General features: G+C 36.6%; 1 protein-coding gene across 7 annotated transcripts in view; it reads left to right on the top strand.

Annotated features, from left to right (window-relative positions):
* The window catches only part of LOC150104186 (uncharacterized), a 712,768-nt gene that overhangs the window by 15,908 nt on the left and 683,523 nt on the right, over positions 1-13,337 (top strand). For all 7 annotated transcript variants that reach the window (XM_090396809.1, XM_090396815.1, XM_090396810.1 and 4 more), the window contains exon 2: positions 5,880-6,115. The gene's annotated coding sequence lies outside the window, so the exon portion shown is untranslated. The remainder of the gene's footprint in view (positions 1-5,879; positions 6,116-13,337) is intronic.

Raw genomic sequence — 13,337 nt, 5'->3', positions numbered from 1 at the left:
TCATCATTCAAACCATTCTTTCTCTCTGTATAATTATTTTCATTCTCTCTTTCATCACCGCTCTCAATGCTATCTGGTACAACATCACAATTACTTATCAAAATTATAAGGAAGAACATGTTTTGTCAAATTTACTTAGGTCTTAAAAACCTTCCTTTGAATTAAGTTTGAAATGTGTATGATTTGCATTTCTAATTAAATCATGGAATCAGCTTCAGCCCTAAGAAACATGCCAAACCTCGACAAATTTGGTTGCATGAGACCGCCCCAAATTTGGGAGGCGTATATCAGGGGACCTTCAGCCCAATGACCAAGAATACCTAAATAGTACTAGGGGGCACTATCAGGACTTTTTGGAGAAGCAATAGCTTCCTAACTTCATCCTCATCTACTGTGTGTGTGTGGTGCCTGCATGCACGTGTCTTTATTTTAAGTTTCTTTGAAGATGGCAATGTGACATTGCTGAAATATTGGAAATATATATTAAAATTTAATTTATATTCTAGTGTACGTTTTGAATTCCTTAAGTTAATTAATAATCATGTATAACCAACGTATATAATCCTTTCTACAAGAATAATTAAATCAGTACTTCATTTAAATCCAAAAGTTTAAAGAAACCTTTGAGTTTTTAATACATTCACATCATGGCGATCAGAACTCTTGTCACCATTGTAACCATCTGGTGCAGCGAGAGAAAACACCATTTTGTGCTTTTGTATTCACAAACTTACCACATATCATGATAGTTCTTCTATTGTAACCAAGTCTGTGTGCCTAATGTGTTTGTTTTAAGGTAAACTAATGTGTTTGTTTTAAGATTATATTAGAAAACAATAATTAAGGAGAATGCTATATTTGGCTGGTATATTTGAATTATTAAAAAGGTGTAACTATGCGAGCCATCATTAATAATCCATGTGAGAATGGGAAATATAAGGGGAGAGAGAAAAAACAGGTGTTGAAGAGAAATACTTTCATTACTGGCAAATGAATTATTAATAATTAACATTTATAATATTATATGTGTCCTAAATGTTGCTGGGGAGCGAATATGATCCCATAAATTCTAGACATGATGTCTAGTTTATAGAATCACATATAACTATAAACAGAGAAAAAACTAAAATCGTGTAATCATTTTGTAACACCAAAAAACATAATAATAGATAACAATTTCTTGGAAACAGTCTCTTCATATGCATACTTAGGTCATCTCATTGATCTAAACTGTGGACTCCAAAAGGAAATAAATAGGAGAGTTCAACTTGCCTGGAGTGCATTCAGAAAATTGAAACGTTTTGTCTACTAGTTTATATGTTTACACCTGAAGAAATCCTGGGCAATTAAGATAATGCCGTGTTGTCAATTAAAATAAATGTTATCTTATTCCAGTGTTCTGCTTATAAACTCTTAGTCGTGTGAGAGTGTGGAAAGTTTTTTACCTTGGGTTTATTATATGTTAAAGATTCCAAGAAATTATATACTTGGTTTTAATCCTTTTCCGAAGGAAGCAAAACAATGTTGTTTGTGCATGAAATATATTCATGACTGAGTTACTTGTATATGGAGGTTAATGACTTCACATCAGTTGCCTTGGTATGTGTCCCATAATGCAAAGCACACACCCTTTTGGATGTATATAATGCTATTCATAATTAAAATTATAGGAAGGGCCAAAATTAAAACCAAGTATATAATTTCTTGGTATCGCTAACGTATAATAAACCCAAGGTAAAAAACTTTGTACATCTTTCTCTCATCCAGAGATTTTTATTAATTGGGCCCTTCCCATTATGCACATCCGAAAGGGGGGGGGGGTGCTTTGCATTATGGTATGCATACTTAGGCAGTTGATGTGAATTCATTAGCCTCTATATGCAAGTAGCTCAGACGTGAATATATTTCACGCACGAAACATTGTTTTGCTTCCTTGGGATTAAAACCAAGTATATAATTTCTTGATATCTTTAGTGTGTGTGTGTGTGTGTGTGTTAAAGACATCAAGAAATTATATACTTGGTATATAATTTTTTGGTATATTTGGTACATCTAGTGAATTGTATTTGAGATTTTTGATATCATTAAGACATTTCACAAATGCAAATTTTACAAATAAAAATATTCTATCAAAAAAGTTGCAACTTACTACTGTATAAGTTTGTGCCACTGTAACTGCCTGATGCAAAGATGGCATACACACAGTAAGCCAGTTCCCACCATTGGTTTCCGTTTGTGTGGACACAGCATGGCATGAACATGTTAATCAATCCTCACCTCAACAGAAATTATTTTAAAAATGTGGTTAATTCACATCTAGTTTGTACATTGCCCAGTGAGGTTTAATAAATAAATCTGCCAGTGCCTTTTATTTCCCTGTATTGAATAGGTGAGGCTGTTTTTTACCCTATCTAACTTTTGGAGACTGAGGGTGCAGTTCATTCTCCACTCACAGATAGCTGGCCCAAGACCATCACTAATTATAAATAGCATCTAGTGAAAAGTGGCAGACAAGTTCTACTGTGTTTACTTACCCTAATACAGTATATTAATATCTGAAATAGTGAGAGTTCTATGGTCTATATTCTTGATTTTACAGGAAGAAAAACCAGAGTTTCTGGGAGAAAAAACTTGTTTGTCCATGCCAGAGATTTACTCAGGAACTGGTTGAAGAAAGGTTTAGAAAAAGTTCATTTAGTTGGCAATGAGAATTAAACTTAGAACAGTCCTTCTTCAGTTGGCCTAGTGCTGTGGATGCAAATACCATTTCCACAGGGCTTGCACAGACCTTATGTTATATATATATATATATATATATATATATAAAATTTTTATTTCTGACTGTTACTAGGTGGCTATGTAACTTGTGGCAGCATTTCTGGTACAATAATGTTTATAAATTTAATTCAAGTCACTGAGTAGTGAGCATTTTTTTTTCTGTAGACTATATCCATTTCCCAAGTTTGTTGATGTTTGGCACAGAAATCCATTTTTTAATTTCTGCAATTGAATTTATTTTCTGCAAAATGGAGCATAAAATGCTTGATATCCTTTTGCTGCATTCCTTCGTGCAGGTTGTATCGCCTTTGCTCACCCATGAAAACTAAATATGTACAGATCAATACTTGCATAAAGATTCCCGCTATCACTTAAATTAGGTGCTATTAGATATTCTTATAAACTTCTGTCTACTTCAGAAAGTGAAAAACTCTTTACATTTATACTATTTAATTGCTATCTGCTGTCAGCAAGCTGCAGAAAATGAAATAAACTTAACATTGTAAGATATATTCATGTAAAAATGGTTGTAACCAAAAAAATAGTCAACTGAATTTTGAACAGAAATACACCTTTCAGTAAAAACACACAGTAAGGTCATAGCTCTTCCTTATATAAAAGAAATTCTTCAAAAAAAAAAAATTCTTTCTGGAATAAATATTTTTAAACTTCTCATAAATTTAAAAAGTTTATTTAGCTCCTGTCAAGACTCTTCACTTACTGAAGGATGAACCAGATTAAGTGCTTCTGGAATATATCCTATATGAGGAAAGTGGTGCAGTATTCCCTATTGGGTGTGGGGGGGAACAAGTGCAATGAATTAAGTTTATGATTAGCAGTGGTAGTTTATGATCATTCTTTGGAAACTTTCTGTAGAATTAATTAGAAAAGCACCTATTCTTTATATCATACTGGAAACATGGTTTAAATGGAAATTTAGAGGTCTCTGATCAACAAAACTTCAGCAGAATTGATGAGCTAAAAATTTTCAGAATTTGGAAAATATACATCCAGCCATTATACTTAATAGTTATCTTGGGGATTCTTATGCATTTCTACCACTCTGTCTAGCAATACAGCTATAAAACATCGAATTAAGATCTTTGTATAGGATTCATATAGAAAGGCTTATACATTGGTGACACATGACTATTAAATTATTTAAGGAATTTACAATGTATACTGGAATATTAATTAAAAGAAACTTTAATAAATACTTCCTATATTTCGGCAATGTCACATTGGCATCTTCATGGGAACATACAAATATGGCACGTGCATGCAGGCACTACAAAAAGCAGACATGGCTTGGACACACTTTACTCCTTCTTAACACACTTAAACAACCAACATCCCAGAGTCCAGTTCACCTCGGAAAAAGAGGAAAACAACAGCCTCCCTTTCCTAGACACTAATCACTAGCCAGCCTGATGGATCCTTGGTGTGCTCTGTTTATAGAAAACCCACCCATACAGGCAGATACATTCAACAGCAATCCCCCCCCCCCCCCGCCTCATAACAATATGGGGTAATTAAACACTATATAACAGGGCAAAATTAATCTGTTCAGATGACAATGCCCTAACCACGGAACTAAACCACATCCTTAATACTTTCTTAGCCAATGGCTACAACCCCCAAAAAATCCAAAAAAAATATTAAAACCAGTAACCCCCCCCCCCTTCACAATAAAGATTACACTAAATCTATTACCATTCCCTACATCTGGGGCACCTCTGAAAAAATAACCAAAATCCTTAAAAAAATGACCTGACTTCTTGTTACAGAATATATAAAAAGTTGGCATCCCTTATCTGCTCTACCAAAGACCAACCACTTCCCTTAGACCTACCTGGGGTATACCAGGTCCCTTGTAGCTGTAAACTGTCCTACTTTGGCCAAACAGGCAGGACAGCGGATATCAGGATTTCAGAACACAAGGACTACATCCGGTTTCACTAGCACAGCCACTCTGGGCCTGCAGACCATGCTCTAGATACCCGCCACAGAATACATTGGAAGAAAGCCAAAGTAATACACCGCAGCAAGTTTAACTACGAAAGGTTATTCATAGAATCAGCCTCAGCTCTAAAAATGTTCCAAACCTCAACAAATTTGGGTGCATGAGACTGCCCCAAATTTGGGAGACTTACATCATGAGAACATCATCACAACAGCCAAGACAACCAAATATAGCCTGCTAGGGGGCACCATTAGGACTTTAGGAACAACAGTAGTTTCTTATCTTCTGCCTCATTTGCTTTTTGTAGTACTTGCGTGCATGTGCCATATTTGTATATGCCCATGAAGATGGCAATGTGACATTGCCGAAGTATAGGAAGTATTTATTAAAGTTTCTTTTAATTAATATTCCAGTATACGTTGTAAATTCGTATAGGATCTTAGGCTACTTTTTTTTTTTTGTTAATCTTTTGATGTAGTATTTTAACCAAACAAATTATTTAAATCAGAATTCCTCTAGGCCAACAAGTCTTTCGTGACTCCAAGTTACCAGTAAACTTCCATCCTATGCTGAGACTAGAACCTCTCAGTCAACTAAAATACAACTCTAGGCATTCCTGTAAATTCACTACACCTGTGTTCATAAAGCCTCCCTAGTCACTGAAGAACAGTAGGACTGTGGATTTCCAATCATTCGATACAATCATTTCTTATTTTATTTTTATGTATTTAATTTTTTTTTTCTCAGCACCAGCAGTGAAATTAGAGTTGGCAGAATTGTAAAATAATGTAGCTTGTTGTGGCAAAAAAGTTACAGAATCTCATTTCACTTGTCTTTGTGTATGTATGTTATGTATTCCAGGGCAGTAACCATTTTTCAAGGTAGAAGAGTCTAGTAAGTAAGTTTATTTTAATTAAAGTAATTACTTAAAATAGCGATGTTTTGTTGTTTTGAAAATTTTTATTATAGTTTTGTTGTTTTATTTTTCCTCCACAATGAATGCTATGTAGAATACTGTAACATTGAAAGAAATTATACCAATTTGTATAGCTTATACATAACTCTAAATATTAATAATAAATTAATATGTATATAATTATTAATACACACAACTAAATATTAATATTTCCTCTTCCAGTGACACCAATGGATTTGATCCCACCAGTAATTCCAGGATTCCAACCTGTTTAAGAGCAGTAGGAAGCTAGACTATCACATTATGGTTTTTACCATTATGAGTTCCTGATACTGTAGTTAAAGATGTCTTGCTGCCTTTTGGATACTCAAGTCTCGTTGTAATAGAATTCCTTCATCACTGGCACAAGGTTTTCAGACCGCCTGTAGCATTTAAGATCTTTACAACATAACATTGAAGTAAAAGGACAATAACTCAATTTTTTTTATATATTAGTGAATTATTTTTTTATTCCTGTATCTTTTTCAACACAGGCCCCAACTCATGCCACTTTACACTTAAGGACAATTTTGAATTGCCATTTCCCCTGAAGTTATATTACTTGCTTTGGAATTATGGCTCTTTAGCACCAGAGGCACCATTTTCACGATACTACGTGAAAGGTGTCGCTGTCTTGCTATCATCAGTGCGCTGTCCAATACGGCTCGTGTGACATGACTTTGAGTTGTTGTATTGCAGCCACAAGATGTAGCTGAACTTATGGAATCCCATTCTCAGTCTCTCAGTGAAGATCTTCTGGCACTTGAAGAGCAGAGGTGAGATATGCCTGAAGAGGTATCTGTTATTGAGCCTAAAGGCCTAACTTCCAAAATTCTCTCTGAAGCTTTTCCTCTTGAAGCTGCATAGCTCTTTTAGAAAACAATGATCTAGATTTTGAAAGGAGTTCAAAAGTAATTGCTAACATTCTAAGGGATTATGTCTGTTACATGGAAATCTACAGAGAAAAGAAAAGACAATCGACCTCACATACAAAAAAAAAATGTAAAAAATAAATTTAGACAGGTAATTCCAAAAAAAAAAGACCAACACCATCAGTATCTACTGAAAATCTATCTCTACCATCATCATCAATCCAGTCTCATCAAATGTAGAAGATACATCAGATGTGACAGTGCTATGCCTGACCACCAAGATGGCATCGCAGAACATTTAGTAAACTAGTTTTTGTACCATTAGATTTTTTATTTCAGTCATAACCACACCATCTTTAACCTGTGCTTTGACTTATGGACAGTTTCAAGGTATGGCTCCCCCTCTGGAGCCAAAGGTGACTTAACTCCAGCATACGACTATACATTCTTCCATGTTTTACAGTGATCTACTAATTTGTTATTTTACAAGACTTGTGGAGTGAAGACTCATGTAGGGAGGGTGTACTCGAGGTGCCACAAAATGTTTTACACCATTCCTTGAATTCATAAGCACACACCCCTTCAGAAAAATTCAACAGAAATCAACCCATTTCTGTATACTACCTCTCGCCAATCTCTCCAGTAGCTTCACCAGATAGACAGACTGGCCTATAAGTTTGAAGCTACAACCTTAGTACCACTTTTATGTAGTGGAACAATTTTACCCTCCTTCCATTCCCTTGGAACCTGTGCTGTTGCAAGTCTTTTATTAAACAGGCATGCCAATTCCCTGGAACATTCCATTAAGATGCATTGTGATATGTCATTAAATTCTATCACCTTATTGACATCAAGTTTTATTTCCTCAAATACCTCCTGCTCACTCACAATTAAGCCATCCTCTTCTACATCCTATACACTTAAGTTCCTCATGATTCTGCTCATATAATTTATAAAGGGTGATTCATCCATTGATCATTAAATATCTCAACAATGTCTTCTGCAGCAGTTACCATTCTACCACTTTCATCCATTAATATCATTTTACTATTATCATTCTTCCTTCTGCTTGCCATATATCTTAAAAAAAAAAACACTAGGGTTTTTTTTGCTTTTTTTTTTACCTGACGTGCCAATTTTTGCTTATACTCTACTTTTGTTTTCCTTACTGAGTAACTCTCCTGGTTGTTCTTTATACTCTTCATGTAACTGATTATTACCATTATTTATCTTGTACTTCTTCCAAAGTATCGTTTTATAGATTTATGAACGTATATGGAGCTAAAGATTATTTACAGCTTTATGGATGTATATGGAGCTTTAGCTCCATATACATCCATTTTGCACGTACCTTATTCTGCCTTTTGGCATTCGGAATACATTCACACATTGATGCTATTATGTACCTCTTTATCAGTTCCCATGCAGCATTTATTTCCTTACTGCTCAACTCCTCGTTTTATGTTATAGCTCTAAGCTGTCTCCTAAGCATGTCATGATCACAGCCTTATAATTCCACATATATCCTTTCCTCACAAAAGTCCTAGCCACAACACAAGTGATCACTTCATGGTCACTTTCACCAACTGGAGGAAAGTGTGAAACCCCTCTCACAATTACATCTCCTGATGAAATGATCATATCTAGAACTCTCAATCCTTGTATGCCCTGCTTTACGTGCTACTTGAGATAGTTATCTCTCAAGAACTCAAGAAATTCATTTTTCTTATTCCCAAATGCTATCTCTTCATTCCAATCTATACTGCCATGAGTAAATTCACCCATAATAATTACCCTTCCTTTATTCACTAATCGAAGTTGTTTATACATTTCTTCATCCTTCTTGTAGATAAACTTATACGTTGGTGATACGACTTTAAATTTTTCAGGAAATGACAACGTATACTAAAATATTAATTCAAAAATTTGAATTAATACCTTCCAATATTTCAGCAATGTTACATAACCATCTTCTGGGAACATAAAACTATGATATGTGCATGCAGGCACTAGCAACGGATGAGGCTAAAGAAGGCAACTGGCATTGGTCCTAGAGTCTGAAAGTGCCCCTTAGGATGCATGCTTGCCAAATTTGGGGCAGTCTCATACTCCAAATTTGTTGAGGTTTGGGAAGTTTTTTAGTGCTGAGACTGATTCCAAGAATAATCTTTCATATTTATATTTGCTGCAGTGTAGTAAAGTGGTTTTCTTCCACCGTATTCTGTGGTGGGTATCTGGTGCATGGTCTGCAAGTCCTGACTGTATTGATGAAACCAGATATAGTCTTTGTGTTCGGATATCCTGATATTAGCTGTCCTGCCTAACAGTTTACAACTTCAAGGGACCTGGTATACTCAAAGTAGGTCTAGGGGAAGTGGCTGGCCTTTGGAGCGGATAAGAAATGCCAATTTCTTATATAGTTTGTAACAGGTAGTTAGGTCATATTTTTTTGGGGGATTTTTGTTAGCTTTTCAGATGTGCCCTGGATATAAGGAATGGTGATAGATTTAGTGTAATCTCTGTTATGAAGGGGGGGGGGTTGTGGTTAACTGGTTTTAATATTTTCTGGATTGTTTGGGGGTTGTAGCCATTGGCTAAGAAGGTGTTAAGGATATGACTGAGTTCATTAGTAAGGGCATTGTTATCTGAACAGAGTTTTTATAATCTCATATTGTTGTGAGGGGTGGGGGATTCCTGGTGAATGCATGGGTTGGTTTTCTGTAAACAGTTGTTTACAATGTTTTCTATAAACAATTGACAGAAAACCAAAAAGAGCTTCCTTCAAATACAGTTTGTTAAGTTCAGCCTTTTATCCAGTTGAGTGCTACCACTTGATCCCTTTGTACTTCTTCTTCGCGTTATTCCCGCTTCCTATGCAGGGTCCGCGTGTTACTTAGATGTGACATCTTGTTGTTAGTACTACTCCCAACTGACCCGTCGCCTGGTCTGCTGCTGGGGGGGGGGGTATATTTTTGACTGTAGAGGCGTATGTTCGCGGGCCGGTTTGCCTGCTTGCGGGATGAAAAACACCAGATAAACTGGTGGAAAAAACCCTACTGACCGCGCCCAAGACCGGCTAACTTGGCTATGCCTGAGGAAGATCCTCAAATTCTTCACGTCTACAACGGGATTCGAACCTGGGACACTCCTTCCCCAGGCATATGGTTGCGAAGCGCAAAGCCACTAGGCTAACCGTGCAGTCTGATCCCTTTGTACTTGATTTGAAATTTTGGATGTGTACCTGCTTTCTACTCGAAATTGTCAGCTATACAAACTGCCTCAACCTGATTCATCTGTATTTTAGGTTGTAATCTTCAGAAATAGTGTTTGTCCTTAGATGTTGGACACCAATGTATTACCTTAGCAATAAACTTACAACTTTTTACTGTTTGTTCTTTTTTGCTTTTTCCAGTAATAACTTTTTCATATCCTCTTTCAGTCCATATTTTTTTAATCTTTTAAATCATTTATTCCTGCCAGAATTATTTGCTCTTTTACTTTCTAACTGCCTCACTAATATCATTGCAACAGAAAAGTACATTTTTGCTATATTCTCAATCTTAAGAAATCATGGAATCACAATCAATGTTTCCTTACTTCCTTTTTTCACTTGATAGCACTCTCCTCACTTTCTTCTCAACTCTCCTTTCTCACTCTTCTGTGCTGTAATGCTTACCAGACAATTATACAGTCAGTATCTCACACTTTGTTCTACTTAAAGCCCCTCCATGTGAGGCACCTGTTCGTTATGGAGGAGACCTCCCAATGATGTGCTGGCCTTTTTTCGTTCTCATTCTTTTTCTGTTCTTTTCTTCTTGTATTCTTCATGTTACTTCTCTTGAGTCTTTATTGTCATCCTTTCTTCCAGACCACCATCACTGGAATCCAACACCTTACTGCCATGTGTTGTGATCTGTGGACACCTCCCTTTCTGAATAGTCTCACTGCACTTTGGCATAGTGGGTAAACCTGCATGGTCTGGCCAGGAGCACTTGGCTATTGAGCTTGCCTACAAGAGTAAACAGTGTTACAGTTGGTCTCCTTTCCCATAGTCCAAGGATGATGGCCAAGACTTGCTGTGGTGCTTTTATAGCATCAGTAGTAGTAGTCCTGCCGTTTCTCTCCTGAGTAGTCATTGCTTGGGCATCAATGGTAGGTGGGGAGCTTTGGCAATGAAACCAACTCCCATTTGAAAATGAGTAATTTTTCATCCTCATGTTTATATATGCTCAACCAGCCTCAACTACATCCAACCATTGCAACATTAACTGAAAACAAAATCAAGAAACCAAAAGCATCTAATACAGTTGTAAACATCCCAATCTTTTTAATATTATACTCAACTGAAGAATGTCCTTGGGAAAATGTCTTCTTTCTTCATTAAGAAGGGTTTGAAGCAGTAGGTCTAGGGGAAGTGGCTGGCCTTTGGCAGTATCTTCAAAATTAGTGAAGACACTGTTCATGGGACATTCTTGTAAAAACAACAGACTCAGACAGAAATGCAAGGAAGCAGTATATCATAAATGTGGTAAATCTAGTTAACTCTCCTCTATTCAGCATCTAAAGGGGGGAATACCAATTACTGTTACCCCATCCCCACATTCACAAAACGTTTGAACTACTCACAGGGTGTAATATTGGAGTGGAATCTCCTCGGTGTTCTGTTCCTGATGAAATCTGCTCTGAAATGAATGTTTCAATACACTTAAACTACCAACATTTATGAAAGCTGAATATCTAAACTGCCCAGTTTGGCTCCATATCCCAGACATGTTGCACTACATCAAATGTTGGAAGTATGATCATTCTCAAACTGCTTTCTGTAGCTCTGCCATCCATGCCTGATATAGCAGCAAAGATCATCATCATTATTATTGTATAGACACCTTCATGGAGTCTGAAGACTCATCATGGGAGACACAGTTTACCGTACTTCTCCTTGAACCCATTAACAGACAAAGTACTCACAACTGACTGGCAACTTATTCCACTCATTCACAACTCCAAGCAACAAATGTAGTCCTTGCATCCCTACTAATCACACCTTTATTCAACTTCCCAGGATGACTCCTTGTTCTGGTGTCTCTAGCCAAATGCTGAAACAGTTCTCCTGCATCCTATAAAACTCTTTAAGCAATTTGAATGTTTCTATCATATCCACTCTTTTTCTTCTATCAACAAACCTCTGTAATCCACACATCTTTAACACAAACAACAATGCATCCATTATGTATAAGAATGAAAAGTGGGAAGGAGATATCTGCCCTTCATTTTGAGGATTTTATTCCACACTTCTTTACTGTTGGTTGCTCTTGTTATAGAAGATGTGCATTATATCCAGGATTCCTTTTGTGTCTTTTTTCTGGCTGAAGCATATTTGAAAGCAATCTGCAAAAAAATAGCTTTCTTCTGTGCTTCCTTTTACTCTACATGGTTTAAGAAAAGTGAGTGGTTTGTGGGAACATCCCACAAACCACTTGTTAATGTTTCAATAGTCAAGTAATATTATGTGCTACCTTAGCAACTTTAGCAATATGTCCTCTAAACTTTAACTCTGTCTACATTCTTCATGTTTTCTAAATCTCTAGCTTCTTCTGTTTTGTGGAGTACAGTGCCATCAATGTGGTACACAGCTTGTAATCTGTTTATCCCAAAATGCATAACTTTACATTAAACTGACACCCATTATCTTTTGCCCATACTGACATCCTATTTAAATTGTCATGAAAGTTTTCCACATCACCTTGATTAACTATTACTCCACCTAATTTGGAGGTCATAGTCGGCGCAGGGGAAGAGAAGAGAAGTTTTTGCTATCTAGTATAGTTGAATATAGCGTTTATATATATTTTTAGCGATTTAGTTTAGTAGTTACTTGGCAGTAAGGAATGATGGCAGATGCAGCTGCAATCACAAATGGCATGTCACCAAGTCCTCTGCCATTTAAGAACTCTATTATACATAACATAATAAAGGACTTTATTGCATGCAGTGTTTGCGGCATGTATGCTTCCCGCGAGTTGGATATGTGGCAGGTGAGAGAAGGGGGGAGTTCGTATATATGCAAAATTCAGGCAGTGGGAGGAAATCAATGAATTAGATATTTCGATAACCAACCTAGTTGCTTCAGGGATGGGAAATGAATGTCGGGAGACGAGTAGTGTGATAGGAGAGAATGAAGAGCGAAATATGAATGAAAAAATAAGAGTCGGGAGTGTGGAAGGCTTGAATGACTGTGAAGTTTTCAGAGATGGTTTTGATTGGGTGAATGAATGGTGAGTAAGAGTGATTAACTTGCAGAGAGGGATAGATGAGCTGAAAGAGGAGGTGGAATATCTTGCGAACGAAGTGTTAAAGACATTCCACCTGAAAGAGAAGTATGAAAGATGAGATTAGGAGAATGGAAGAGATGAATGCGAGGCAAATCAGAGTAGGAGTGAGAGAAAGTTTTGGGAATGATAGAAGAGGAGAGAATAGAAGCATTAGGAGAGAGGGGAATGATAGAAGAGGAGAGAATAGAAGCAGTAGGAGAGAGGGGAATGATAGAAGAGGAGAGAATAGAAGCAGTAGGAGAGAGGGGAATGATAGAAGAGGAGAGAATAGAAGCAGTAGGAGAGAGGGGAATGATAGAAGAGGAGAGAATACTAATGCTTTTACTAATGCCAGGAGTATCCAAAATAAAGGAGATGAATTGGTGGTGCTGATAGCATCAGCCTGGCCAAAGATTATTGGGATCTCTGAGATGTGGTTGATGGAGGATGATATAATA

The sequence above is a fragment of the Typopeltis vanoorti genome, chromosome 8 (assembly GCF_054136105.1).
Source record: "Typopeltis vanoorti isolate ZY-2024b chromosome 8, IOZ_Tvanoo_1.0, whole genome shotgun sequence".
In the NCBI taxonomy this organism is placed as follows: domain Eukaryota; kingdom Metazoa; phylum Arthropoda; class Arachnida; order Uropygi; family Thelyphonidae; genus Typopeltis; species Typopeltis vanoorti.
Note: the sequence above shows the minus strand (reverse complement) of the source record. Positions and strands in the feature narration are given on the sequence as shown.